Here is a 27,254-nt window from a genome sequence, read left to right as displayed (position 1 = left end):
TTGGGGATGTTTGCTACATTGATTCCATCAATCATATATACACTTGTTTCTTATTTATCCCTAGCATGCTATACATGTCTCTCTTTGGGCTCTTTTTTGGCTTGTCTATAAGCCCTAGAGCTTTCTCAACCAACAACTTCCACACTCTTGGTTACATCCCATTTTTTTATCGTCACTGTACCATTATTCTTCTTTGATGTCAAAGGATCTGAGAAATTCTATGCATTTTCCATGATCTATTTGCTAGCTGACCTTCTCGAGGTACTTGGCTAGATTGCATTGCTTGACAATCTGCCTGGCTACGTCGTCAATTGCCAGAAGTTTTTCTAGCTTGTGTATGCTTCTATATTGTAGCTGGTTGAAAACCTATATCTCCATAGTTAAGTGATAATTGTTCTGTGCTTCTCATAAAATGGGAGCCCAACTATTTGGATTCCTATTATAACATAAAAACTCACAATGAGTTTTCTTTGAAGGACAATTTTTACTTAAAAATCGAAATGGTTAGAAGGAAACATTATCCATAGTGAAATGTATAAGCCAACGAATGAAAATTTTTCATATTAATCAATCCATATATTCCACACAAGAACTTCGTGAAGAAACTTTCACTAAATGAAAATTCAATTCATTCTTCTCTTTGGAGTTCAATCATATTTCGATTCATATTCACCATTCACCTTACTCCCTCCCCACTTGGAATGATGAGAATCCTTTCTAGGATTGGATAATGAAAGGGTAAGGGAGTTTGGTACACTCTTGATATGGTCTAGTGTTTTAAAAGCCAATTGTAGAAGTTTGGGTTATACTCCAATGTACCATGGTGGTCCATGTCTTGTGGGCGAATGCCCACATGTGTGGTATAGGTTAGTACATCAGTCAAGAAATCACATGAGTTCATTATGCTAGCAATATGAAGTTCGTCTTCTATTAGGATCCTATCTAAGTACTGATGAAACGTAACCTTGTCTTTTAGTGGTCTGTTGTGCCATGGCCAATACTCTAGATGAAGTTGGGGCCATGTAAGTGGGGTCATAATTGAAAGTCTTGATGGCATGTCTTTGCTCTACATTGGTCATGTTTTGACAATCCTCTTATTCCCATTGGATGTGGATAGTATATCATTTATGTAGGAAATTTTATTTGGATTGACCTAGCTTTTGTAGCTCATGCAATTTATCATCGTGTGACATTGGAACTCTAATTGTCTTGAAAGATGTGATTAACCATTGGTTTAAGGCTTATTCTTGGGAGATTTGTGTGGCAATCAACTATTTTGCAATCATGGGTGTATTTATGAATATGAATTCAAATTCCTTCCAAGGAGAAGGCAAAGAGCATACACCATTTTCTATTTGTTCGTCAAGCATGCCTATGTCCAAGCATTCATAGCTTCTAGAAAACATGGTAAAAGTTGAGTCCAATCATTTGATACATGTTACTAAGTCATCTTCCATGTTAATGGCCACATCAAATGCTAATTTGAGAATGGATCTATGTTGATGAGATGGTAGGCCTATGGGTGGTTGAGGTTTGACTCGACTATACTACTTAACTATGATTACCTCTACTATGAGGTGGTCATTAGAGTTTTTTCTATTTGTCACTTATTATTGAGCTTATGGTTTAGGGGATATGTGGTTCTTTTTTTATGTTACAGGTGGTGCATTGCAGGTATTAGGGATAGGCCTATCGGTATGGGTCTGACTTTGACTTTTGGCCGATAGACCCATTGAGTGTTCATGGCTTGAGCATCTTTTTGCTCGCTCTAGTTTTTACCTCCTAATAGCTTATGGGTACATAAATGTTGGTTGGCGGTTATGGTGGATGGGCATGTGTGCCATTCATAGATTTAGGCAACTACACCAGGGTATTGCTATCATAAAAACCTTGGACATGCAATAGGGCTTTTGGAACCCATTGCAATTAGTCCTTTTCCTATTCGGGGATTTTATTTTTGCGGGCTTTCATTTTCGTTCTTTTCTACTAAATCTCTTTTTTTCGAGCTTTTTCGTGCAATATATCCATTATGCATATAAATAGTCTTACTTAAGGAGCACGACATGTTGCATTTACATGAACACACATCAAGAAAACAAAACCAATGGAAAACTAGTAAAATATATTCGTGTCAAATAGTCGCAAGGTACACTCTTCCTAAAAACAAATAAAAGATCCCAATGCATGTAATCTCTTAGACAAAATCGGGCATAGTCACATGACAAAGTGTATAATAAACATATAAAAGTAGTAACAAAATGAAATGTCTAGAGTCTCTCGAAAAAAAAAACACACTCTCTCTCAGCATGGTACCGGTCCACACACTATGGTGGACAAACACTCCCCATAGAGCACATCATCTATTTCTAGACACATGCAATGTCTCATCTCCTCTGCACTGGCCCGCGCCAAACCACCACACCCCGCAAACACATCCAAAACATAGTCGTAGCATTTCGTAAATGTAGCTATTAACCACCTAACCATATCACCAATCACATATCACCAATCAAGATACAGAATCTTTGCGGCCATGCAAGTAGAAACAATGAAAATACCATACAAGGTAACCTGAGAGCAAAAACATGCAAGGCTACTTACCGATAGAAAAGATGAGACCTCTCTGCTCTGCCTCTGACAATGACACCATCAACGTCCATGGGAAAGACACAATCATCCATATGTAGCTACGATACGCTGGAAACAATCTCTCTGAAATATTCTCCCCAGCCTCTCTGTCGTAGCAAGGCACAACATGACCAGCACGATGCCAAAGACACATAGTAAGATCAAGTACCTATTCACGAGTGGAAATAGAATAAGTGATCCATGTTTTTATTTAAATCATGTAACACAAACTTTATTTAGAACATACAACCATACGTTCAACGTATCCAACTTTGTTATCTTACCGCCTCTCTAGTAGCAGGATTTCGATAAGCCTTGGAGTCACACATGAGTGTCCAAGTGCGGTGAAGCACAAGCCCCACTCTTGCCGCATCCGTAATAAACTCACCTATATGCTCTGCTAAGCACATAGTGACTAAGAATCCCTGGTCGGTCAAATACTCGCGAGCAAGGTCCATACAACCCATAACTAGACCCTTTGAGAATGTGTTCCACTTGGGAATAGTCATGCCCTCTACAAACAACATTGGCATTATGATATATGAGAAGTGAGTTTGATGTAAACCTTGTGTGATAGAAAGCATAACTTACCCAATGGGATGGGACCTAGAGCATCCACAAGCAATCTCGTAGGAAAATCCGCAAATATCAATCGAGCCACCTCTTGACATGGAACTCCATCTTTGCTATAAGATGCATCTTTTGTGTTGCAAAAAATTTGTTGATGCTATACACAAAACAACATAGTCATTAATGCAAAGTAAACGATGATGCAATGCTATATGCAACATGTATATTGATGTTCTTGCAATATGTAGTTGTCATGTCTACCTATCAAGGGCAAATCTATCAATTTGGGTCACATCCACTAATAGAGCATCATCATACACGACTATCTTCATGGCTGACCAATAAAGCACATGAATTTCAAGTTAATATAAGACTTCTCACCTACTAAACGGGTCATAGGTCGCCTCTCCCAATTCTCTCGACCGAGAGATGAATCTGCAACAAAGGAGGTGGTGGGTGCCATAGAGGACTCTGGCACATTTTTTCTCCCTGGATTACCTTGAGTACCTTGGGTGGCATGTGTAGCATCCTTGCTAGCTTCACTAGCCTGAGTACTTCCTTCTACACCTTTGGTATCCTTGGTTGCTTGCTCCTCTACAGTGGTGGGTGCGGTAAGCGGTTCATGAGTATCAACTTCCTCCTTGAATCCTACATACTATCATTCACCCTTAGATTCCCATGCATGAGCACAAAAAATATTGCTACAAAAGCGACGAGATGTTTACATAGATTGAAGTACTTACTCTCATGCAGATCTTTCTCTTGCTTAGGGATAACCCCCACAGGGTAATCCAGCCACCAAGGGCAAACACTTGCCTCCCATGCCGTCAATTTTCTCTCACATAATGATGGAGAATACATAGTGTTCTTGTCACGAACATCAATCCACTCTCTTGTGAATTGCGGAGCTGCATCCAGCCTCTTCTCTTCTACACATTGTAGTATTCACCTGCAACATTCTTGCCAATTACACAAGCAAATGCATGCAATCTAATATGAAAATCAGACACACAATCTCCTTTATATAAGACAATAGTTTTATAATAATAAACAAACCACCCAACCTCGAGCTTTCACGTGGAGCTTAGAATAGAAAAATCAATAACATAAATAGGCTTTCAAGTGCCATTATATCTACTACATTTAAGATGAAGAGTTTGCAAAAAAATAGTTTTGATGCTAACCTATAAATCACACGTTTGACTGAAAACGTGAGCTCTGGCATCTTCTCTGCAACATGTGAAGATTTCACTCCATCCAAGAGGTGTACAAAAGCCTACACAAGTTTAACAAGCGCTTAACATTAGCACATATACATTTTCAGAAAGAACTTAAGAAAGCAATATGAATGCACTGCATTGAGTCAACCTGCATGACATGATTCTTCATGTTAAGCTTAAAGAACTCCTCAAATGAATCTGGTAGCTGTGGACCTTCTACTTGTATCCTTTCAATCTGAAGTAGTGCCTCTGAATGCAAGTGAGCCCAATATGTCTCTTTCTTCATGTAAACCCGAAAGAGCTTATAAAAATGCGGGTATTGGGGGTCTTTGGCCTTTGTGAGACTCATAAGATGCAACAATATTTTTTTCCTGTGATGCACAACAATATACGCAAATAGAAAGCATTGAAGAAAAAAGCATCACATACACACACCTTGCGTTATATATACAAATTACCTTTCCGCAAGGATTTTTGAGCTTGTGAGACAATACAGCTTGTCCCTTGTGATCTTGAGCATGCTTGCATCATTCCACTTTAGCCCAAATAACAACTTAAAGGACTCATCACCATTTTGGGGATTAGCAATGGATAGCTACTTGTAACCCCTATCCTTAAGGCGCTCCTCTTCCACCCTTGTAGCCTTCTCCAAACGTTTCTTCCTCTCTACCTCATCTAGACCAAGAGCCTCAAGCTTCACAGTTTCTTTTGAGATGAAGACATGAAATTCATCCTATCATTCCAAAAAAAAAACTAAATTAGAGATAGAAAAGCACGTCTCATACAAGTGAGCCATAGATAGAAAATCACCTTCCATACAAGCTGAGATATTAAACCGCAAGGAGAGTTATACCATGGAGCAACACCATGATAATACCTTGCCTCTATACTCATCTCAACCTCATGGCCGAACTCAATCTATCTAGAATGGAGTCTTTGTTTGCAATACCAAACTTTTGAAACATATACACCTCATGCGTAATATTTGGAGTAACATGAGCTCTGGAAATACTATTGAAAACAAACAAAATCATAATATGAGAATGTAAGTGTAACATATTACAAAGAGGAGCACAGTTAAAGGAAGAAGACTTATGCATTGGTGGTGTCTAGTGCAAGTAGTAGCTCTGCTTCCTTCGCCTTTGGCACCTCAATGAATTGGCACCGTACACTAACATGGTAGTGAGCACAATCAGAGTACTCTGTAATTGAAAACCAACAAACATAAGAATGGGATACAAACATTCAATACTTGCATGTATAGTGGACAACTTACTTTCTTTGATGCATTTCCACCACGTTTTAAGCCTGTGGTTTCCATCCCAAACCAAGAACTTTTTACCCTTAAGGTCTTGCCACTCTCTTCCAAGAGCCCTCTCAAAATCCTCATTTCTTTGATGCCATATTGGACCCCATTCATCTAGATTGCTGGCTGTCACAGACATGGTCTCCCCTCTCGGACCTTCAACTGACACAAGGAAGTGTCCCACAGTCTCAAGATAACCAGTGGAATCAAAGGAAGGAATCAACCACTGGGCATCATCCGTAGCAAATCTGACTGCCTCATGAGCCACTAATCTGCAAAGAGGCACAAGAGGAGGCAGCGTCCTCTTTTTTATATAAAATTGACTCAGCACATCCTTCATCAGTCCTAGAGAGACTTGCTTGCCTAAGTTCCTTGAGTGCTTCTTTTCTTTTTCATCATCATTCTCCCCTTGATCACTATCACCACTCACCTCTTCTTTGTCATCTAGACTATCATGCTGCACATTAGTCTCTGTAGGAGCAGATATTAATAAGTAACAATAAAAAACAGTAGCATTAAACCAATCATATATAATATATAACACTGAACAAAGAGTCATATGTAAATGAAATGGACACATAAGTGACTACCTGTGTGCTCCGCAACCCCGTCAATTGTATTGGAGTCCCCATCCACTTGTGCTTCGTCATCAATGTAGACACATCTTTTTGGACCACATCCTTTCTTTGTTGAAGGAGTGTCCACTGATAAACGCGATGATGCTTCTTGCTCTAAGATCCGCCCAAGAACACATCCTGAACGTAGCTTCATACAGACTTCATGGCTACTATGAGGTGACACATATTTCTTTCTCTTTCTAAGCACTCTTTTAGGTGCCATAACTTTCTCTACACACTTGCAAATAGATACACAATCAACCTCTTTAAGATTAACAACACAATCAATCTCTTTAAGATTAGCAACACAATCAATCTATTTAAGGTTAATAACACAATAAACCTCTTTAATTTAGAAAATTCAATGAAAATAGGCTTGTGCATAAGCCCACCCATCATCTGCACGGATGCGCACGATTGGGGGGTTTGTGCATAAGCCCACCCATCGTCGTGCATAAGCCACACCGGAGAGCTGAGGTCACGGACGAAGCCACACGGGAGAGCTGAGGTCACGGATGACGCCACACAGGAGAGATGATGCCACGCTAACACGAGAGAGATGACGCCACACGGGAGAGACGACGCTTGTGCATAAGCCCACCCATCGTCCGCGCGGATGCAGATGATTGGGGGGCTTCAATCTCAATGTTTGGAGCCTGTTTGTCAACGGTTGCGCAGATGCGGAGCATAAGCCCACCCATCATCCGCGCGGACGCAGACGATTGGGGGGCTTCAATCTCAACGTTAGGAGTCTCTCTGTCAACGGTTACGCGGACGCGGAGCTGCACGAAGCCACTTGGAGCTGCACACACCACGCTAACAGACACAATGGAGCTTCAGAGAGGCGTAACTCAACGTTAGGAGTCTCTCTGTCAACGGGCAGGAGTTGTGGGGCAGGGGCTGCGGGGCGTTCAGGCTACAGGTCTGAGGAGAGGGGAGAGAGTTCTTGTGTGTGTGTCACGAGAGAGAGAGAGACGGAGAGAGGGAGAGAAGGGAGAAGGGAGAAAGAGAGAAGGGAGAAAGAGAAGGGAGAAAGAGAAGGGAGAAGGGAGAAGGGAGAAAGAGAGAAGGGAGAGAAGGGAGAGAGAGAGAGAGGGAGAGAAGAGAGAGAGCAAAGAGAGTGGAGAGAGTTGAGGAAGAGAGTTTTGCCATACTTAATAACCCTAATAAAGAAGAGAGGCACTTTGCTCGCACACTGAATTTGCCACGGTTTAAGCACCGAGCACATAGTTCGCGAATCTGACGCACCCAACGATATTCATCTGAATCTTCCAAAGCCTCGAACGTTGACAGTAGGTCAAGCTACATAGTCAATTGTCATGGTCCATATCATGAGCACAATCAGAGTGCTCAGGACAAAGCTAATGTTCTCGTCATCGCTCCTAGAATTATTATAATTAATAAGCTAGTTAGTCACTCTCTCGTAAGTTAGTTAGCCGTTAAATAATTAAATAATTAGGTAATTACATAATTAGGTAATTAGTTAGCTGTTAAATAATTAAATAATTAATACAACATTAATAAATTTTAAAAATATTAATTTAATCTAATTTACAACATTATTTTGACAAAATCATGGGGCGAGAGCTCTTAATTATGAGTGCATAGTTGGTTATTTAGTTAGATATATAGTCAGAATGATAGAGGGCAATAAAGGTGAAGGATGGTGGGTGATTGAGTCGTAAATTTTTCTTTTGATTTCTGATGATTATGCTTATTTATTATTACTCTTAAATGTTGATGAATGACTGTGGCTCTTAAATTTTGATGAGTGTGCATATACATTATTTAGTCATCTCTGCTTGTAGTGACGGTTGCTATAGCTTCAAGGTTATTCTAACCCTCTTGTAACTTCCTCCATGCCTCCCTTTTTTCTCTACACAGTCATCCGACAGTGAACTGTTGCCTTCTCTTCATCAAATACACACTGTGAGCTCTATTCAGAGTTTTCTTCTCTTCATCAAATACTAACCCACCAGAGGGCACAACATGTCGAGTTTTGCTATTTTGACATGGAGACTAGCCAGTGATTGCTTAGAGCACAGGGTTTCATTAAGAAATGGAGAGGTTCTTTTGAGTGAGTACTACCTACAGAATGTATTGCCTCCAACACAAAAATTCCAGGGGTTGCAAGCCGTCACAGAGAATAATGGTGGAGCAAACAAAGTCACTATGTCTCCAAGATGGGATCATCAAGGGCATGCACACTATCTGATTGATAGTACATTATCAGCCACCTACTCTATCATGCACTCAAATGACTATGTGTGCATCTCTGACAGTATTGAGTCAATAGAACATGACATTGACAACTACATTGATTGTACTCCTGGTTGTAGCAAATCAACTCCAGTGTGTCTTGACATACCCTCAGATAACAAGAAGGATGTTGATGAAGTAACAATTTCAATAGGTGCATGCAATGACAGAGGGATCCATAAGGATCTACATGACACAAATGTGAAGGAGGACCTATGTGTGGGCAGCCAAAGCGAGGACTTATCTTCCTATGATAACTCCATTGCAGCCTTCATTGAGGAGAAAGCTAGAATGGGTAGATTGAAAAAATTACTAGCGCTCTGTGGACCTCCACGAAGGGTGGATGAGCTCCCAATCGAGTATAATGGCACAATTGCTTTTGAGCTTCCAGCCACACATAGCAAGAAACGAATGATGGGTATGGAACAAAAATATGATGGTCACCTGTGGTCGCGGCCCTCACAAACAAATATGGCAATTGAGTGCACTGTGCGATTGAGCTATTGTCTTGGAAGTCTTCAATGTCTCAGGATCACTTGTCCTTACTACATAACAGAGGGAAAATACAACGATGTTTTTTTCCATGGTCACTTGGAGAGAACCGTGAGCATGGGTTATCCTGCAAGTGAGGGAAACTCCAAGATAACATGTCACTATTGTCAAAACGTTGCTACTTGTGCAGCCATTTGCAAATGCATGATCTATTATGTGTTGCCACTGGATCCTACAATGAAACGTTTGGTGATCCATGTTGGGGAGCATGCTCACAGTGTTCAACATGGCACAAGGAGGGGAACCCTTGACAAGGTGTGGAGGCTTGTGAGCACGGTCCTAAAGATCAAAAAGGGAGGCCCACGAAAAATACAGATGCTAGTCGCTCGCCAGATGTTGTTTGAATCTTTAACAAAAGAAGACGAGTCAGAGGCGACTGAGGTGGACCTTAATCATTTTCTAGAAGAAATGATGCCACTTGTGCAGAATAAAGGGTAAGCTTGTGCATTATTATTTTTTGCTTACAATGTATGTCCTGCATTTGAAATAACCCTCTAATAAACACATAGGTTCAAAGGCATTGTTTCACAAGAGAGAGCCAAACAAGGTCAGGTGGTTGGTGATGGGTATGACAACATACTTCTTTTGCAAAAACGTTGTGTCTTCCCATTTTTCCATGGAAGTAGATTTCTGGGGCAAGGTGATGCCAAGGAGAAGTGCTACTTGTTTAAAATGTCCACCAAGGGACCAACATCAGGGGTGGACTTAGTGAATCGTATGAGGCAAACTGGAGATTTACGACGTGCATGGGTGCACTTTGATCATACCCATAGGATTGATGGGTGGGCAACTATGTCTTGTTCAGTTTATGATCATGGGTATGTGGCAACATAATTAAAGCTTTTATTGAAATTAAATTGTTGTTAATGAACACTATAGTAATGTATCAATCATGAACTATCATGAGAGCATTACAGGTAATTGCAATATGTGAATTTAAAGAGGAGGACGAAGAGTCTCAAATCTTGTTTTGGAGAAATTTGAATTCTGTCATGGTTCAATGTGGCCATGATCCACCTGACTTTGCTGGATTTATGCCCAATGAGGCAAGTGCAAATTGGATGGCAATAAGGGCTATGTACAATGGAGGGCCTCATAACATAATGGAAGGGAGGGAGCGTTCTTGTCTTTTGCATTGGGAGCAAAGTTTGCAAAAGCATACCAAGAAATTAGTCACTGTGGATAAACAAATGCACCACATTGAATTGTGTGAAGCATGGAGGCTAGCAACGACAACTCAACTAGCCTCACTTCAGGCCTCTGCTATCGGAGATTGGTGGGCACGAAATGTAAACAAGGAACACATCAAGGCTAAATTGGATAGGTGGTTGAAATGGTGGGAGCAAAGAATTGCCCACTGGGGAGGAATTGAATCTCATGTAAGTGTGACATTTTTTCCGGCTCATTAAGATTTGTTGCACAATGTAGCAATGGGGAGAGCTACTGATTCTATTTTTGGATTTGACTCTGCAGGCTAACAAAAGTCCTTGGGAACATGCTCAAATTCCAAGCATAAACTTATCAGAAAGTGTCCATGCTAGTTGGTTAGCAGGTGAGGGTGGAAAACGAAAGATATCACTTTATGATGCATGTGTTAGTGATGTTTTGAATGCATATATTCAATGTGCAAAGAGGTTGGGCTATACCACAGGGAGGTTTATTGGATCTGGGCCTTCTATGGAGTCTTTGTTGGCTAGTGCCAGCAAAAGGGAATCCCCAAATCCCACCTTTGTTGCACGTGCATTGCAAGGTGTTGTAGCTGGAAGTCCTTTGTACGAGGAGCCTATAATGCAAGGTGATAGGGAGACTGTGCAAAGAAAAAAGAAGGGAGGTGGAGCAACTGTAAGTTCTCATAGACCGGGGTATGTGATGGAGTCAAGGCAAAGGAAAATCAGGGGCAGGCCGCGGAGTATACAGTTTGACGATGGAAAGATGGAAGAGATATGTATCCAAGAGGATGAGGAGATACCAATCAAGCCCTTTGCAAGAGGAATAAGTGCACCAAATGCGGAAACATCAACCCACATCGAAGAGGTAGAAGTGGCACAGGAGGAGTGGGCTTTACGAAGGACACCACCTAACTGTGTGAGAAAGTGTTTTGGTATGGAGGGTAGAAAGAATTGCAGCAGCAAATTACAGAGTCGGCAAGTGGGGTTAGTCACGCCATGCTTTTGGTCTGAGAGAGCCTATAAGAACAAGGCCATTGCACAATGGATATGGTTCTATAATCATGATGTCAAGCATACAAATGCTGTGTAGAAATAAGTGATAGCATCACCAATTGTTCCATCTTTGTGGCCAGTTGATATAGGAACAAATATATCGAAGGAAGAGTGTAGCAGCCTAAGACAGGCTGGTTTCAAGTTTGCCTGCTTTACAACACCACCAAGGAACGAGAAGAGCAAACCTCCTATTTCTACAGAATGTGGTTCAAGCGGGAGAAGACGCAAGTGGAGACATGGAATTTCCAAAGATGCACAAAAGAGAATAGAGGCAGCTGGTTGCATGGTTGTGACATTCTTGGAGGAGGTAGTGCAACTTGAGAGACAACATTCAGTATTTCGAGTCTTGACAGAGAGTTGTTATGATGTGCACATCAAAGAAGAGTCTAGGTGCACTTGTCCTGATTTTCAAAAAAGAGAATCTACCCAAAAGGCATTTCTTGCTTGCAAACATATGTATTATGTGTACATGCACATACTTGACCTTCAACCCAAGGAGCACATGGTCATACATTAGCCTGCACTAACCCCCACTAACCTTGCCTTTGTGTTAGGGCAAACACGTAAGATATGCCCTGTTATGTAGGAAGCCCAACGTAAGCATGGCTCATTCATTGTTCTGGAGGACTCATCATCATACACTTCATTAGGGTGTGACATGTCCTTTTTGTTACATGAAGATCGATCAAGGCGTAGCAATCTTGGAACCTTTCTAGATATTGTACTCTTTTTGGGTAATGCAAAACTTTGGAATGTTATTATTTGTTGTGATTATTCAACACCATTGCTCCCTTTATTGTGAATGGTTTAGTATTCTCCTTGGGAGCTCCCAAATGATGATGCATGCATGATGCGCAATATATGTTTATGTTAAAGAATAGCAGTAGTGCATGACATGTCGTTTGTAGAAAGCATCCAAGGTTGTTTCAAAAAGCTCTAAAAATCAATTTCAATTGCAAAAGCACGAAATCAAAAGCTCGCAAAAATAACACACTCTTCCTATTCATGTAACACTAGCTTTTTCTTTTAGGCCGCGAGTGTATAGGATATGAGAGCTATGAGATCTTGCAGATGTGCCCTTGGTAGGCTACAATTTACATTTGGGGACCCACTTGGTTAATTGGATTGTAGCTTTGGTTGGGGCTTCTACATGTTGCAAGTATTTCACACTAGGTGTCTATGCAAGTTCACTATCCCCTCCTTAGGGTTGAAATTGGGTTTAACTACCAATGGCACTATAGGCTTTGGCAAAGCCATGGTATCTTTGTTGTTGTTGAAAGTGGTGACTATCCTAACATTGCCTATGGCAAGGTGGATGCACTGAGAGTTCTCGCCAACATTGCTATGAGTTTTTTTTCTTGAAAGCCTAACCCAAAAGTGATTCCTCACCAATATCTTTTTTGTTAGGTAGTACATAAAAGATGATTAGGAGGCTCTCAGTCTCGCTAGAAACCATTATCTTGCACTTTTCTAGTAGTGGATAGGACTGCCTTCCAAATGGGTAGAGTTGGCATCTATTAGTTGCACTTGGGATTGACCAATGAGGGTCCAATGATCATATATGAGGATGTTTTTGTCAGCATCGTGAAATACTATAGGCTACTACAATTGAGACTTGAGCACCTTATGTGCTATAGTGTCCCATTAAAGTGTCCTCTAGCAATTCCCACCACAAGCTTCTAGAAGCACATCATGCATCTCATTCTCAGAGACACACCTCCTCAATAGTACATCCTATCCTACTTGATATATTTGGCTAGACATCAATTGATAGGGTTGAATCTTTAGAATGAGACATTTTAGTCTAGACTTCTCAATTGGACGTTCAGGTAATCTAAGTTCTAGGATGTGGACTATGTTGTCTATCCAATAAGGTGTAAGGTCTGCTCTAAACAAATATCTTTCACTAGACATTCTAAGTAGATGTGCATCGGGTAGGTCATCTACAATGACTTGTCTAGCTACTTCTCCTATCATTATGCGAGACATATGGTCTACCATGTAGTGCTCTTTGCCCTTATGTACTACCAAAGAGAAATCAAATTCTAATAGCAAAAGTAACCATTGAGTAATGAATCTTGTTGCATAGGGTTTTTTCACAAGATAAAACAATGCTTGATGATCAATTAAAAAAATTAAAGGGTAAATCTAAAAGGTAATGTCAAAATTTCGTAATAGCAAACACCATAGCTAGCCCTTCTCTCTTTGTTACGGAGTAGTTCATTTTCATGTCAATGAGTTTTTTGCTTGCAAAGCTCACTGGGTAATCCAAGTTATGCTTCCAACATCATATTAGAGAGTTTGGGAATCTTCCAAGTCCCACTTTCAAATAAAGAGTAAAGATTTAGCCATGTGGATAAATGTTAACCCATGCTTTAAAGTGGGACTTGGAAAGACAATCTATATAGTAATTAGGGTAGACTTCACTTTCAAGTAAGGGGACAAGATTTGATCATGTGGCCAAATATAAGCTATATTGGAAATTCCCAAACTATATGAGAATTTCTAAATTTCCTAATATATTGTTTCTCGAGATTGGCACAAAATTTCTCTAATGGCGAACATTGATGCATCAATGTGCACATGGAAAGTAATGGACCAATTTGGGGCTCGTAGAATAAGTGTGGTTGTCAGAGCCTTTTCCAATTCTTCATAAGCATGTTGGCACTCCTTAGTCCACTCAAATACAATCAACATCTTATAAAGTGGTCATGCAATTAGTACATAATTCAATGCAAATCATCGATAATATCATGTGTGGCCAAGGAAGCACTAAAATCCCGTGTAGTTGGTTTTAGTGGTGGTAAATCGCCAATCACCATACCTTTGAAAAAATAGATAGCAATGCCATTTTTCGAGACCATGTATCTTAGGATACATCCATGCTTTAGCCAAAACTATAGGACCATGCACTTGGCTATAGACGAAGAAGCCATCCAAGAAACTATAGGCTTCCTTTCTTACCACTCTCTCAAGCATGTGCTTAATGTATGATAATGGATAATTATCTCTCTTTGTTGCTGTGTTGAAATTTTTGTAATTCACACATACTTGAATCTTCCCATTCTTTTTAAAGACAATTACTATAGTGCATATGGTCTTTGTTTAACTGGTGTTGTATTGGGGATCATAGGAATGTTGTGAGTCATAATACTCACATTGATTTCTTTTAGCTCTTCTAAGGACCAAGTGAATATATCTACATACTTTCATAAGAGATTAATGAGATTGGCCTCCTCTTGTTCAATTAAGTCATCGACTATGTACATGGGTCGAGACGTGTCCTCTTCCCTTGCCAAGTTGACTTTCTTAAATTTAACGGGTCCTTCAATGGGTTCGCTAGCCTATCTTGCTCATTTGGCTCCTACTAATACCACTATGTGGTTGCCCTTCTTATAATTAGTGAAGTGCTTGGGTAAGTCATGTGATTTCTTTTTTTATTCAACTTTTGAGGACTTGGACCATTTCCTTATCACGCCATTATCTCAATCCTCTGTCACTTGAGTATTTCACATGTATATCCTACCTAATAGATTATGGTAGTCCACTCCCTTTATGACTATGGAGTTAATCAAGAATTTGATTCTTGCTATCTTTAGAGGCCAATATTTAAGCACTCCAAATGGTTTGACTTTCATTCCATTCATTAGTATAACATTAAATCATGCAATTTCCACTAGTGGGTTTCCCTAAGCTTACAAAACTGTGTGGCTAAGTACACTAACTCTTGCTCCTATGTCCATAATTCCTTTCCATGTGGCATCACCTAAGGCAATAACAGGTAAGATTGTGTGCATTTCCATACCCTCCCAAAAGGAATTTAGTTGTAGAGATTTAGGTAATTGGTTCAGGGTGGTTAAGCATGGTATATGTGTCTCTACATCATGGTCTAGCAAGTTAGTTGCTCCCACTGCTTCAATACTTGCCATAGCATGGGGCTTTCCTTAAGAAATTCTCCTAATGGAAAGGTTACATGAGTTTATATTAGTGTCATAAGAAAATCTCCAACCTTTTCCTTTTCCTCTAACTCAAGGCCTTTCTACCAATGCTCTTGAGTAATTTATTTGTCCATGGCATCTACATTCTACTTGTATGGTGCTACATGGGGTGCTGATATGCCTCTTGAGCTCAAGTGCGTAGGGGAGACTAGTGGACTCATGCTAGAGAGCTCATTAATCTCATCCTCCATGTAACAAGCTTTGCATCCTGTAGCTGTGCTTGAGCTTCTTTTGCCCACTCTTTGACTTTGTCCAAAATGTCTAATTGGTGTTTTGGGTTGGGGTATCCTCGAAACGTGGCACTTTTCTTTTCCACTATCTTATGAGCAGATTTTTCTGCCTCCACATCTGCAACCCATTTCTCTTTGGTTAATGTGAACCCCTATGTCTCTTATGAAGCATATGTGAACCCCTAGGCCAGATGTACCTATGTTTCTATGAAACATATTTGAATTTTGGGTCACTATAGGTCTAGGTGGCCAAGCGATTCCCATGGGATTGATGTCAATCCTAGGGGCAGCTGGCCTCAATTGATTGAGTTCTAATAGAGCTAATGGAGCTTCTCTTAAAAATTTGGGCTACCTCTTCCCTGGATAGTCGGCTTGTGGATATGGGAGCCTTCTTCGCAATCGGTAGTGCATTGCATCATGTCCAAATCTACCACATTTAGTACAAGGACATGGTCTAGGGCTAAGACATTCAGTTGGAAGATGGTTCCTATCACAATGCACACATTGCAAGTGGGGTTGCATTGGCCTTCTCAATATCTCTTGTATCTTGGCAAACTCTAACTTCAAGTCAGCTATCTCTTGGTTTTGGTTGATGTTTTTGCCCTTATATTACATGTTATGCCTTGATTGCTCACTAAGGGTTGTGGTTCTCTTGGTGTTCCTAGAAGTGGTATTCTCTTGCAGTGTGAATATTGAGCTTGTCTCTCTCCATATATTGTCCATGTATATTGCATCTTCAAAGATCTTTGCTAACATGTGCCTTTGTAGGTTGGACTTACTAGCTAAGGCCTTATAGAGTTCTTCATTTCAAATTCCATTGATAAACATAGTGGATACTACTCTCATTGGGCTGCTTTATTGATGGAATCCTCTTATAGAATCTCAAATTTTCTCATTGTATTTTTGGGTGACATTCATCAACTTGACAATGAGATTGTCTGAGTATCCAGCTTTTTGGACAATCTCTTAATGAAAATGTCTCCTTTAGGCTATTGAAGTTGTTGCACTCAGCATTGTTAGGCTACTAAACCAAGTTTGTCTGCTAGATAGAGTCCACAAGCTTTTGTACATTGAGTGAGGTCCATGAGGTTGTTTGCCTCACACACTTTCTCAAACTATTCAACGAAGCTGTAAGGATCATTACCTACTTGATACTTCTCAAGTTGTATCTTGATCTGACTTCTAGCATTTGGGGTGATTTCCAATCCAACTAGCAATGAAGTTGCTAGGGTTGCTCTACTTTGCTCTATGGCAGTTTTATTTATTAGTTGCTTTGTGAGAAGCTCACTCAATGTAAGATATTCTTCTAATACTCTCTCCCTATTGGCATTTCCTCTTGCTCTATTTTTTCCTTCAATGGCTAGGACTCGTTGGACGTCATTGAGCTCTATCTCCTCATATAGCCCTTGAGCACATTGCTCTTAGTGTTGTAGCTAGGTTCGCATTGCAGGGAAACTCTTTCTAGCCTACTCTCCTTCTCGAGATCATCCATAATTTCATCTACGAATCTCCTATGGGGTGTACTATTTTTATTTGATGGTTGTATTCATGATATGAGTTACTATATGACATCAACTAGAAAATCACCTAGGTCAAGGTCTTGGTTGTCCTTGTTCGTGCTAGCACATGCCATGTTGGCATCTCTTGAACCACCAAGGTGTCAATGAGGGTGATTAGGTTGGCCAAGAATGCATCTCTAATCGTGTTTCATTCCTTTCTTCACTTAGTTATCAGGTGATTTAAGGCTATTTACTTCTTAATGTTAGTTTTTTTGGTTTGTTTCCATGGTCCCAAGGGTTTTGCAAGTCCTACTAGTGGGTTTTTCTCTTAGGTTAATTCTCCTTTAGTGTGTTACTTGTTAATTAAATCACTTTGCAAGTTTAGGGTTACCCACACACTTGGATGGTGCAATGCAAGGTGACTTGTGTATAATCAGGCTTTCAACTTCTCTCATGCACATAAGTGCCTACAATGAAATGTGCATCCTTCAATGAAATCATTCACACACACACCTTGCTAGTCAATTTCGTATAGTTTGAGCTCTTTTACGCAATTTATGATCACAATTGGCAGTCAATTTTGATCCTCTATGAGGTCCTGATGTGTGGTCTGTCGAAGTAGTCAAATAGTGTCTCTATTGGGAAGTAAACTGCAAGTGTCGACTAGTGTGGTCAATTCTTGGGCTTGTTAGTATAAATTCTAGTATTGTTATCTCTATGGTCACATTTGTAGGATTAGGATCCAGCTAGGATCACCTCGTAATTAGCTCACAAACTTTGGTATATTTGGGGGGTCTGGATGGTCCCTAAAAATGTGTTTTGGTTTAGGTCGTCTACAAATTTGGACGTCTGAGTTATAGCAGGTTTTGTTTGTCAGAGTCCTACACTTGGCCATGCAAGTGGTGAATTTGGCCTATCCAAGTGATTGGGTTTGACTCAGATAGGGGGTGCCCTAATGAGGTTGACAACGTGCATCCAAGTGGATAATTTGGTCGTCCGAGCATCCAAGTGAGAGTTGTTCAAATGGACCGACTTAGTCATTTGAGTGGGACTTTTCGATTTTGAGGAGTGAGAGTTGTCGACCATTTGAGGCATGAGGCATCATCCAAGAGTTTCAAAAGAACACACCAACAAATGACAAAAATCAATGAGGAATGACTCACAAAATCATATGTCCACCTAGCTATGATCTTGTCCTTATTCCTCAATCAACAAAAGGAAGGTTTCAAGCATATCTAGCTAAATCATGGAGAGTGATGATACAATGGATTTCTATAGTCATTGCTCTCTTGACCTATTGCTCTATCTTGACTTGCTGCTCTCTCTCTCAATATTTCATATGCCAAAATGAGCTCTTCCCCTCTTTCCCTTGTTTTAATGCTCTTTCTCTTTTCTCCCTTGCTCTCTGTTTTCCTTCTAAGGTATTCAAAATCTCTTTTCTTTTCTTTCCTTGCTTCCCTGCTTCCTGTTGTTAATAAACTTTTCTTTTCTTTACTTTTCCTTATTTCCTCAACCTTACTGCATCCTACTAATAAAAATACCATACCACTAATCTAACTAATGTTCTTAAATCTTCTAAAACCTAAACTATCTAGCAAAAGAGATCAAATATCTTCTGACTTCCTTGCTTCCTACCCATACCAAGTATCATTTTGGAGACAAAATCCTACTCTATTGCTTGATTTGGAGTGTACAAGAACTTAAGATTAAATTCGTTGTTTGGTCCTATCAATGGAACTAAAATGTCATTGCTACCACTACTAATCATTGAGACCCTATGAACCACTTATGAAGTCAAGTGTTTCAAGTGAGTGGCAATGGCTATCTCTCACATAGTTGTGCATGCTCTCACATGAGGACGTAGGGAGCTTGCTGTTGAATCCAATCCTTATAGTCCTCTTTCTTAGATCCTTTGATGCTTCCACGATTCATGGCATTAATTCAAGAAAGCTCCGTCTCCATGCTCCAAGCTCCAAGCTCCATAGCCGTATGTGTGAGAAAAGAGAATAGAAGGAGGAGAAGATGAGATGAGGAGAAGAAGATCTTGTCCATAGTCCCTCACACTCACACACTCTCCCTCTCCCTCTCTCACACTCCCTTTCTCCCTCATAAGAAACTCATGGATCTATGCATCAAGGAGGGCACTTCTATGTCAACTCACTTAAGTGAGTTTCATTCCATTATCAATCATTTGTCTTCATAGGAGATTGAATTCAAGGGTGCTCTTCTTCCCTTGTTCCTCTTAGTTACACTACTTGAATCATGGGATAACTTTTGTACTAATATGTACACCAACATACCTACCGATGTGTTATAGTTGTAGGATGTAGAGGTGCACTTTTGATTGAAGAGATTAACAAAAACAATGATGGTGCTTCTCGCACCTCTCATGCTTTGAGAGTTAGAGGCAATAATGGTAGGAGCGGTAATGATCTCCATGGGAGAGACTCTCAACAGTCTCCCTCTTAGTCACATGGACAGTCTCACAGTAAGTCTTATGAGAGAGACTCTCAATACTTTCGCTCTTAGTCATGTGGAAAATCTCGCAATAAGTCTTGTGGCTGTAAGTTCTCATTGACTTCTTATTATTATGGGAAAGCAAGGCAAATTGGGCCACAGTTCCATAAGATGCATGAGGATAAGAGCATAAAAAGGGCAATGGGAAAGTGAGGATAAGAGCATAAAAAGGGCAATGGGAAAGTGTATGATAAAAATTATGATTGTGGCATTGTCCCTAGTAAGTCAAGCATTAAGATTGAAGAGATTAATGTTGTATAGACTAATTTTGATGATGATTTCATACTTGTCACTTCTTCTCTTGATACCTCATCGAGCTGATTGATGCTTTATTATAGTATACTTACTGTTAATGATAATAGATTTATGGGTTTCCTTTCATATGACTCCTCATAGAGAGTGGTTTCACTCTTATCATAGTTTGACTGGATCTGTTAGTTTGAGTAATGGCCAAGCACTCACGATAGTTAGTATTGGTGATGTCTAGTTGCAATTTGGTTTAAGTTGCATGTTTACTATGTACATCACGTACTAGCTTTCACAAAGAGCCTTATCTTTACTGGCACTTTGGATGATGTAGGCTATGCAAATTCTTTTGGTGATTCGTCATGTAAGATTAATCATGGGAATTTTATCATTGTATATGATACACTATTTATCCCTTGATTGTATTATGAGCTGTCCGCCAAGCGCATTCCAAGGTACACCTTTTTGTAGTCCATTAATATGTTTTTCAAATTACGCCGCTCAGCACTCCCTTGGAATGTCATAGGGTTTTTCACTTAGACCCCACTGATTCTACATTTGCAACGAAAGTGTTCTGGCCAAACCCATTAGGATCGACCTGAATTTTTGGGTCCCTAAAATTAGATGGGTATCCTAACAACCAACTAGCATCAGTAATTTCGAGTTCCCACTTCTACACAATTACTTGATCTAAAGTGGACTTGCCATTGCACTTGGTTAAAAAATAATGGGAGACGCAGAGGAGTGTGGTACGTCAACCCTGTTGCCCATAAGGAAAAATCCCATTCCGGTCCTCTAGAACAATTCAAGTCGGTTATACCTAATGACTAGTTGGTCAATTTATCTTCTTCCTATTTCTATTGCCGATTTAGAAAAGCTCCTAGCTAATTGGGACCACCCTACTATTGGACGTACCCATTGCGGGTTACGCCCACCCACTTTCCTTTGATGACGAAATCATTTTTAGTTTTTTTAACTATCTATAACACATTTATTGGAACATATACAACTAGCTTCCTTAATTAGTCCGTTAAATCACAAGTTCCTTCACATAATTTCTCTCATGGACACACATACAATTCAAATAATCCTTGAATAAAACAAACTTCTTTATTATATTGGAAGCTTATTACAATTTCTATCTTTTTGACCCTCCGGAAGATACACAGAATTCCACAAGGGTATTTTGCCCACCTAGATTCCACCCTTGTAACTAGTATTTAGGGTTCTAGGATCCCATCCTGGGTCACAAAGGGGCTCGTCAGGTTCTAGGAACAATGTAGGATTTATTGCTAGATCCCCCCCTAGCACCCACATTTCCTACTTCCCGAAACTATCCCTATGCACAGACCTTTCACCTATGGAGCTAGTCTAAGCCTCTTCCAACATTTAAAAAATTGCTTGAAGAAATATATTATGCCAATAACTAAATGAGATGACTTACAGATCCTTTAAATAGAGTTTCAATTTTTAAGTGTTAGTCAATACTTAACATTATCGCTTTTGATAATAATTATATCGAGTTATTTTACTAATCTTGAGTGTGCATGAAGTAAAGTGTACAATAATATCTTGCAACTATTTCCATCATGACTCTACGATTTAGATTCTCAACTAATCTAACTAAAATTTGTAAAATTTACACGGTGCACCGAACAGAATTTGAGAAAGTGATAGAGAGTACACAAGAGATAAGAGGAGAATTTTCTTTTACAAAAAATCTTTAGCTCCAAATAGCTGATACAAAGATGGCTCTATCCCACTGGTGTGCTTCCACTCTGATTCTTAGATGGCGATCTGGATAGAAGATAGGTAACGACCTTAAGGCTAGCTAGAACAACTTTGATTGGGTGAAAGATAGATGATAAATGGCTATGAAGGGGTTTAGGTTTTATAGCCCGTGAAGGCAGTTAGGTCAGCCTGATCGACCTACCATAAAGAGTCTCAATTAATCTAACTACAAATTGTAATAATTACACTACATAGCGAGAAGAAAATCTGAGAAAGAGATAGAGAGTACACAACAGATAAGAGGTTATTTTTTTAAAAAAAATCTTTAGCTCCAAAAAATTGATACAAAGATCGCTCTATCCACCCGTGTGCTTCCAGTGTGAAGCTTAGATGGCAATCTAAACAGAAGATAGGTGAAGAGCTTAAGGCTAGCTAGAACAACTCTCACTGGGTGAAAGATAGATGATAGATGGTTGTGGAGGTATTTAGCTTTTAGAGCTCGTGAAGTCAGTTCGGTCAGCCTGAACGACCTACCATATGAGCCTCCACTAATCGGCTAGGAAATATTCTAGGGAATATTCTCTTTAGCATTTGGCCGGGGCACTGTCCCCGGACCCCAAAATAGGGGCTGCTGATAACTCCCTTACCCTGCACCTCAATGCAATGTGCCTTGAGCTGCTAGCGGCTTAGCTACTCTGTCTAACCCAAAGATTAGACCCACAAAGGGTCACCTTTTAGCCATCCGATCACATAGAACTCATCTGACATACAAGTCCTGACTCAACCAATATCCGGGCTCACATATGGCTCCTCCTCATAATGGGGGCCTTACAACTTTGAGCACCATGTTTGATGCAAAGGCTAACATTTATTTTTTAATAGAAATTTGGCATAAATCTTATTATTTTATGTGGCGAAATAATACCCTAGTAGTGAATAACCTAGTTTGGCACAACCACATTGGGAATTTCGTCTTTGCTAACGCTCGCATTTGCCACACCCGATGTTTCGTTGGTGGCAACTGCGACAACCTCACGCACTCTCGTATCTTTGGCAATATCCATTCCTTGACCGGTTGCGATTGTTTCCATGATCATTGCACCTCGTTGCTTCTGAGCCATCATTCGCAAGTGGATTTCGAGGGATAAAGATGAATGAATGAATTCAAGATGGGAGAGCGTAAGAGAAGGTGGCTTAGTTGAAGACTGAGATAGGGGGATTGAGCTAACTATTTCCCTCTCGCAGCCTCTTGGGGTAACTCCTCTCTCTGTCACACACACACACACTCTCTCTCTCTTTATAGCTCCGTCTTACAGCCTCTTGGAGGGATATCCTTCTACCTCTCTCTCTCTACCTTTCCCTCGCAGCCTCTCCGGGTCTCCTTGTGCTTTTCGAAACTTCTCCCCATGCTTCTTATTTATAGTTGAGTTATACAAAAAGGATTGTGGTGGTTGAGAAGAAGAAGAGCTCTTTATGGAGGGGATCTTGGCAAAATCAACAATGTGATGCTCAAATCACAAATATGATGGTTCTGTTGGCTCCGAAAGGGGGTAAAACCTCAAGAAAATTGATTAGAAATCTTCCAGATCACACCTTATTTTCCCTATTCAAAATGCTATTTTGCTGCCTGTAAACTACGATCGTGACGTGTGTGATTTCGCCAATCCTTGTTTTTTTCATTAAATCTCCAAAACTAGCTGAAAAAATCACTTTCTTTTTTACACGACATCCCGTTCTAGAATTTTTCATAGCTTTTTAGGATATTTTTTTTTAAAATTTCCACACTATCAAAAATATAGTAGTTTTGTCCAAAAATCTAATATTTTTAGACCATCCATACTATACTAAGCATGACACTTTGATACATCCTTTATGAAGTAACTTGGATTCAGAGAGTAGATATCTAGGTAGAAGGAAACTTGTCTTAGGTTGTGTTTTTAAAAAATATTTTTCTTATGCTTACGTCGTATTCTATACTAATGTGCACTCTAATACCAACTCTGAGGTGTCCACCTTTTGTAGTCCATCAGTAGGTCTTCCAAATGATGTCGCCCAACACTCCCTTGGAACATCATGGGGTTTGTCACTTAGACCTCACCAAGTCTACATTTGCAACAAAAGTATTCCGGTCGAACCCACTAGGATTGACCTGAATTTTTGGGTCCCTAATATCAAATGGGTCTCCTAACAGCTAGTTAGCATCAATAATTTCGAGTTCCCACCTCTATAGGATTACTTGATCTGAAGTAGACTTGCCATTGCACTTGGTTCAAAGAGAATGGGAGACGGGAACATGCTAAGCAAGGCATGAATTTTCCATTAGGCTATCTTACCCAACATAAGTGAAATTTCTTAAAGAAATATATTGTGCTAATAACTTAATGAGATGACTTACAGATCCTTTAAATAGAGTTTCACTTTTTAAGCACTAGTCAACACTTAACCTTATCGCATTTGACAATAATTATATCGAGTTATTTTACTGATCTTGAGCATGCATAAAGTCAAATGTGCAATAACCTCTTGGAACTATTTCCATCATGATTCTATGATTTAGAGTCTCAATTAGTCTAACTATAAATCATAGCGATTAATGGTTTATGCATGTACTAGTATGCTTTCTAGATGAAACTATCAATTCGTGTAAGTGTAAAATATAGAAGCTAATATTTTAAGTAATGAATTCTTATACGAATGCTATCCACAATCTAACAAGTAGCTCTTGTATTGTTTGATGCAAAGGCTAAAATTTATTTTTTTGTTGAAATTTGATATAAACCTTATTATTTTATGTGGCAAAATAATAGCCTAGTAGTGAATAACTTGGTTTGGGACGACATCATTGGAAATTTCATCTTTGCTCATGCTCATCTTTGCCACGCCCGATGTTCCATTGGTAGTAGCAACTCTGACAACCTCGCGCACTCCCATATCTCTGGCAATATCCATTCCTTGACCAGTTGCGGTGGTTCCCATGGTCATTCCACCTCGTCACTTTGGAGTCATCCTTCACAAGTGGATTCAAGAGATAAAGAAGGAGGAATGAATTCGAGATGGGAGAGCATAAAAGAAGATGGGTTAGTCGAAGACTGAGGCAGGGGAGATTGAGCTAACTCTCTCTCTCGCAGCCTCTCAGGGTAACTTCTCTCTCTCTCTCTCTCTCTCTCTCTCTCTCTCTCTCTCTCTCTCTCTCTCTCTCTCTCTCTTGATAGCTCCATATCGTAGTCTCTTGGAGGCATATCCTTCTACCTCCCTCTCTCTACCTTTCTCACACACCCTGTCGGGGTCTCCTTGCGTTTTTCTAAATTGCTCCCTATGCCTCTTATTTATAATAATTGAATTAGAGAAGAAGGGTTGCGGTGGCTGAGAAGAAGAGATCTTTATGGAGGGTATCTTGGCAAAATTAACGATCTAATACTCAAATCACAATTTTGATGGTTCCATTGGCTTCGAAAGGGCGGTAAAACCTCATGACACTTGGTTAGAAATCTTCCAGATTACACCTTCTTCTTCTCCTTGTTCAAAGTGCTATTTTGCTGTCTGTAAACGCGATCCTGATGTGTGCAATTTCGCCAATCCTTCTTTTTTTCATTAAATCTCCAAAACTGGTTGAAAAAAATCACTTTTTTTTTACATGACATCCTGTTCTAGATTTTTTCATAGCTTTTTAGAATATTTACAAAAAAATAATACATAATATAAAACATATATTAGTTTTATTTAGAAATCTAATATTTTTGGACTATCCATACTGTTGACATTAACACGACTAATATGGCTCATAAATCTCGTTCACGTGGTAACTTCCATGATGGGTGGCCATACTCCCTATCAATCTGGGAAAAATATCGGGTTATGATCCTCGATTTTTTCATTAAATAAAAATTGTTAGTTATTAATGTTAGCTAGTTTTACTTTAGTTATCCTTTAGTTAGTAACCTTACTAACTTATTAATTGACTAACTAACTTTCAAACTAATCAACTAGCTTTTAATTGCATGGAAGTATTAGATGTATCTCAATCAATTGACCATATTTTGACAGTGGATGCAATTCCATAGGTATCTATTTGGTATTGTCACCTTGGATACATATCCTTGAAATGAATGAAAATGCTTACTTGTTTACAGTATCTTCTGCCCCTTGACTATAAGTGCTTTGAGTTTTTTGATCATTGTTTATATGGCAAACATACATGTAATTTGCATAAAATGTGTGCTATGACATGCTTGGGTGAGCCATTGGCTCTTGTTCATTTGGATGTATGTGGTCCCATGCCTTGCAAGTCATTAGGTGGCGCAAAGTATTTCATTACTTTCATTTATGAATATACGTATAAGGTTTGGGCATTTCCTAGAAAGCAAAAATCGGATGTCTTGGCTAATTTCAATGTCGGCTTGCTTTGGTTGAGGAGTAGTCTAGGTATAGGCTGAAATGCCTAAGGTTAGATAATGGGGTTGAGTATGTCTTTACAGCTTTTGAGTAGTTTTGTGAAGAGAGGGATGTTAAGTGCCAGTTGACTACCATATACACTGCACTCTAGAATGGTATAGTTGGTGCATGAATGTGATGATTCATGAGAGAGTTTATAGTATGCTTAATGAGGTAGGCTTACCACAATATATATGGACTGAGGAAGTTGTACTGCCATATACTTGATAAATCAGACCCCATTTGCTCTTGACTACCAAGTTTTAGATGAGGTATGATTTGGGAATATCCCTCATACGCTCATTTACGTATCCTTGATTGTGAGGCTTTCTACCATGTACCCAAGGACAAGTGCAATAAGTTGGATCCTAAGTGTAGGAAATGCATGTTTCTTGATTAAGAAGATGTAGGTGAGATGGGCTATTGCCTATGGGATCTATAGGCATGGAAGGTTATTTGTAGTCACCATGATATTGTTTTCCATGAGGAGATAATGCATAAGTAGTCTGAGCTTGTTGTTGAGGCATATAGGGTGCTCCACTGAGAGACTTTTAGTGAGTAGATCTACAGGATTCTGATCTGTTGAGATATTGACAAGCTCAATGGTCTTGTCCAAAATGACTTCTCGAATAAAGTGGTAATGCACCTCAATGTGCTTCATCTTTGCATTGAATACTAGATTTTTAGCCAATTAAATAGCACTCATAGAATTCGAATGCAGGGTAGAAACCACATCAATAATGCCAAGGTCTACCACCACAAAACCTAGCTAGAGAGCCTCCTTGCAAGCCTTGGTGGTTACAATATACATTGTCTCTGTGTAGTTATACAGATACAGATTGGGCAAGCTCTCACTTATCTAGGCATTCTACAAGTTGAAATTGTTTCTTTATGATTGGTTGTCTTGTTTCTTAGACTAGCAAGAAACAACGTTGTGTTATTGTTTCAACTACAATGACTGAATAGATTGCTACATCTTTAGCGACTTGAGAGCCACATAAAAGAGAATGTGACCATGTCAGCTCATCTAAGCCAGTTTCATGCTATTATTAAGAGCTTGGTTTTGTAGGGCATTGATTTCAAAGAGGATGTTACTCTGTTGTTCTTGCTTGGAACTCTTAATGAGTCTTGGGATGTATTGCACATTGTCGTATGTGCTTCTACCACTACTCTAAAGCTATCTGATGTTGAGAGCTCTCTTTTGCAAGAAAAGATAAATGTAAGAATT

This window comes from Lygodium microphyllum, chromosome 6 (assembly GCF_053477565.2).
Source record: "Lygodium microphyllum isolate KBCC chromosome 6, Lygodium_microphyllum_v1.1.10, whole genome shotgun sequence".
Taxonomy (NCBI): Eukaryota; Viridiplantae; Streptophyta; class Polypodiopsida; order Schizaeales; family Lygodiaceae; genus Lygodium; species Lygodium microphyllum.
Note: the sequence above shows the minus strand (reverse complement) of the source record.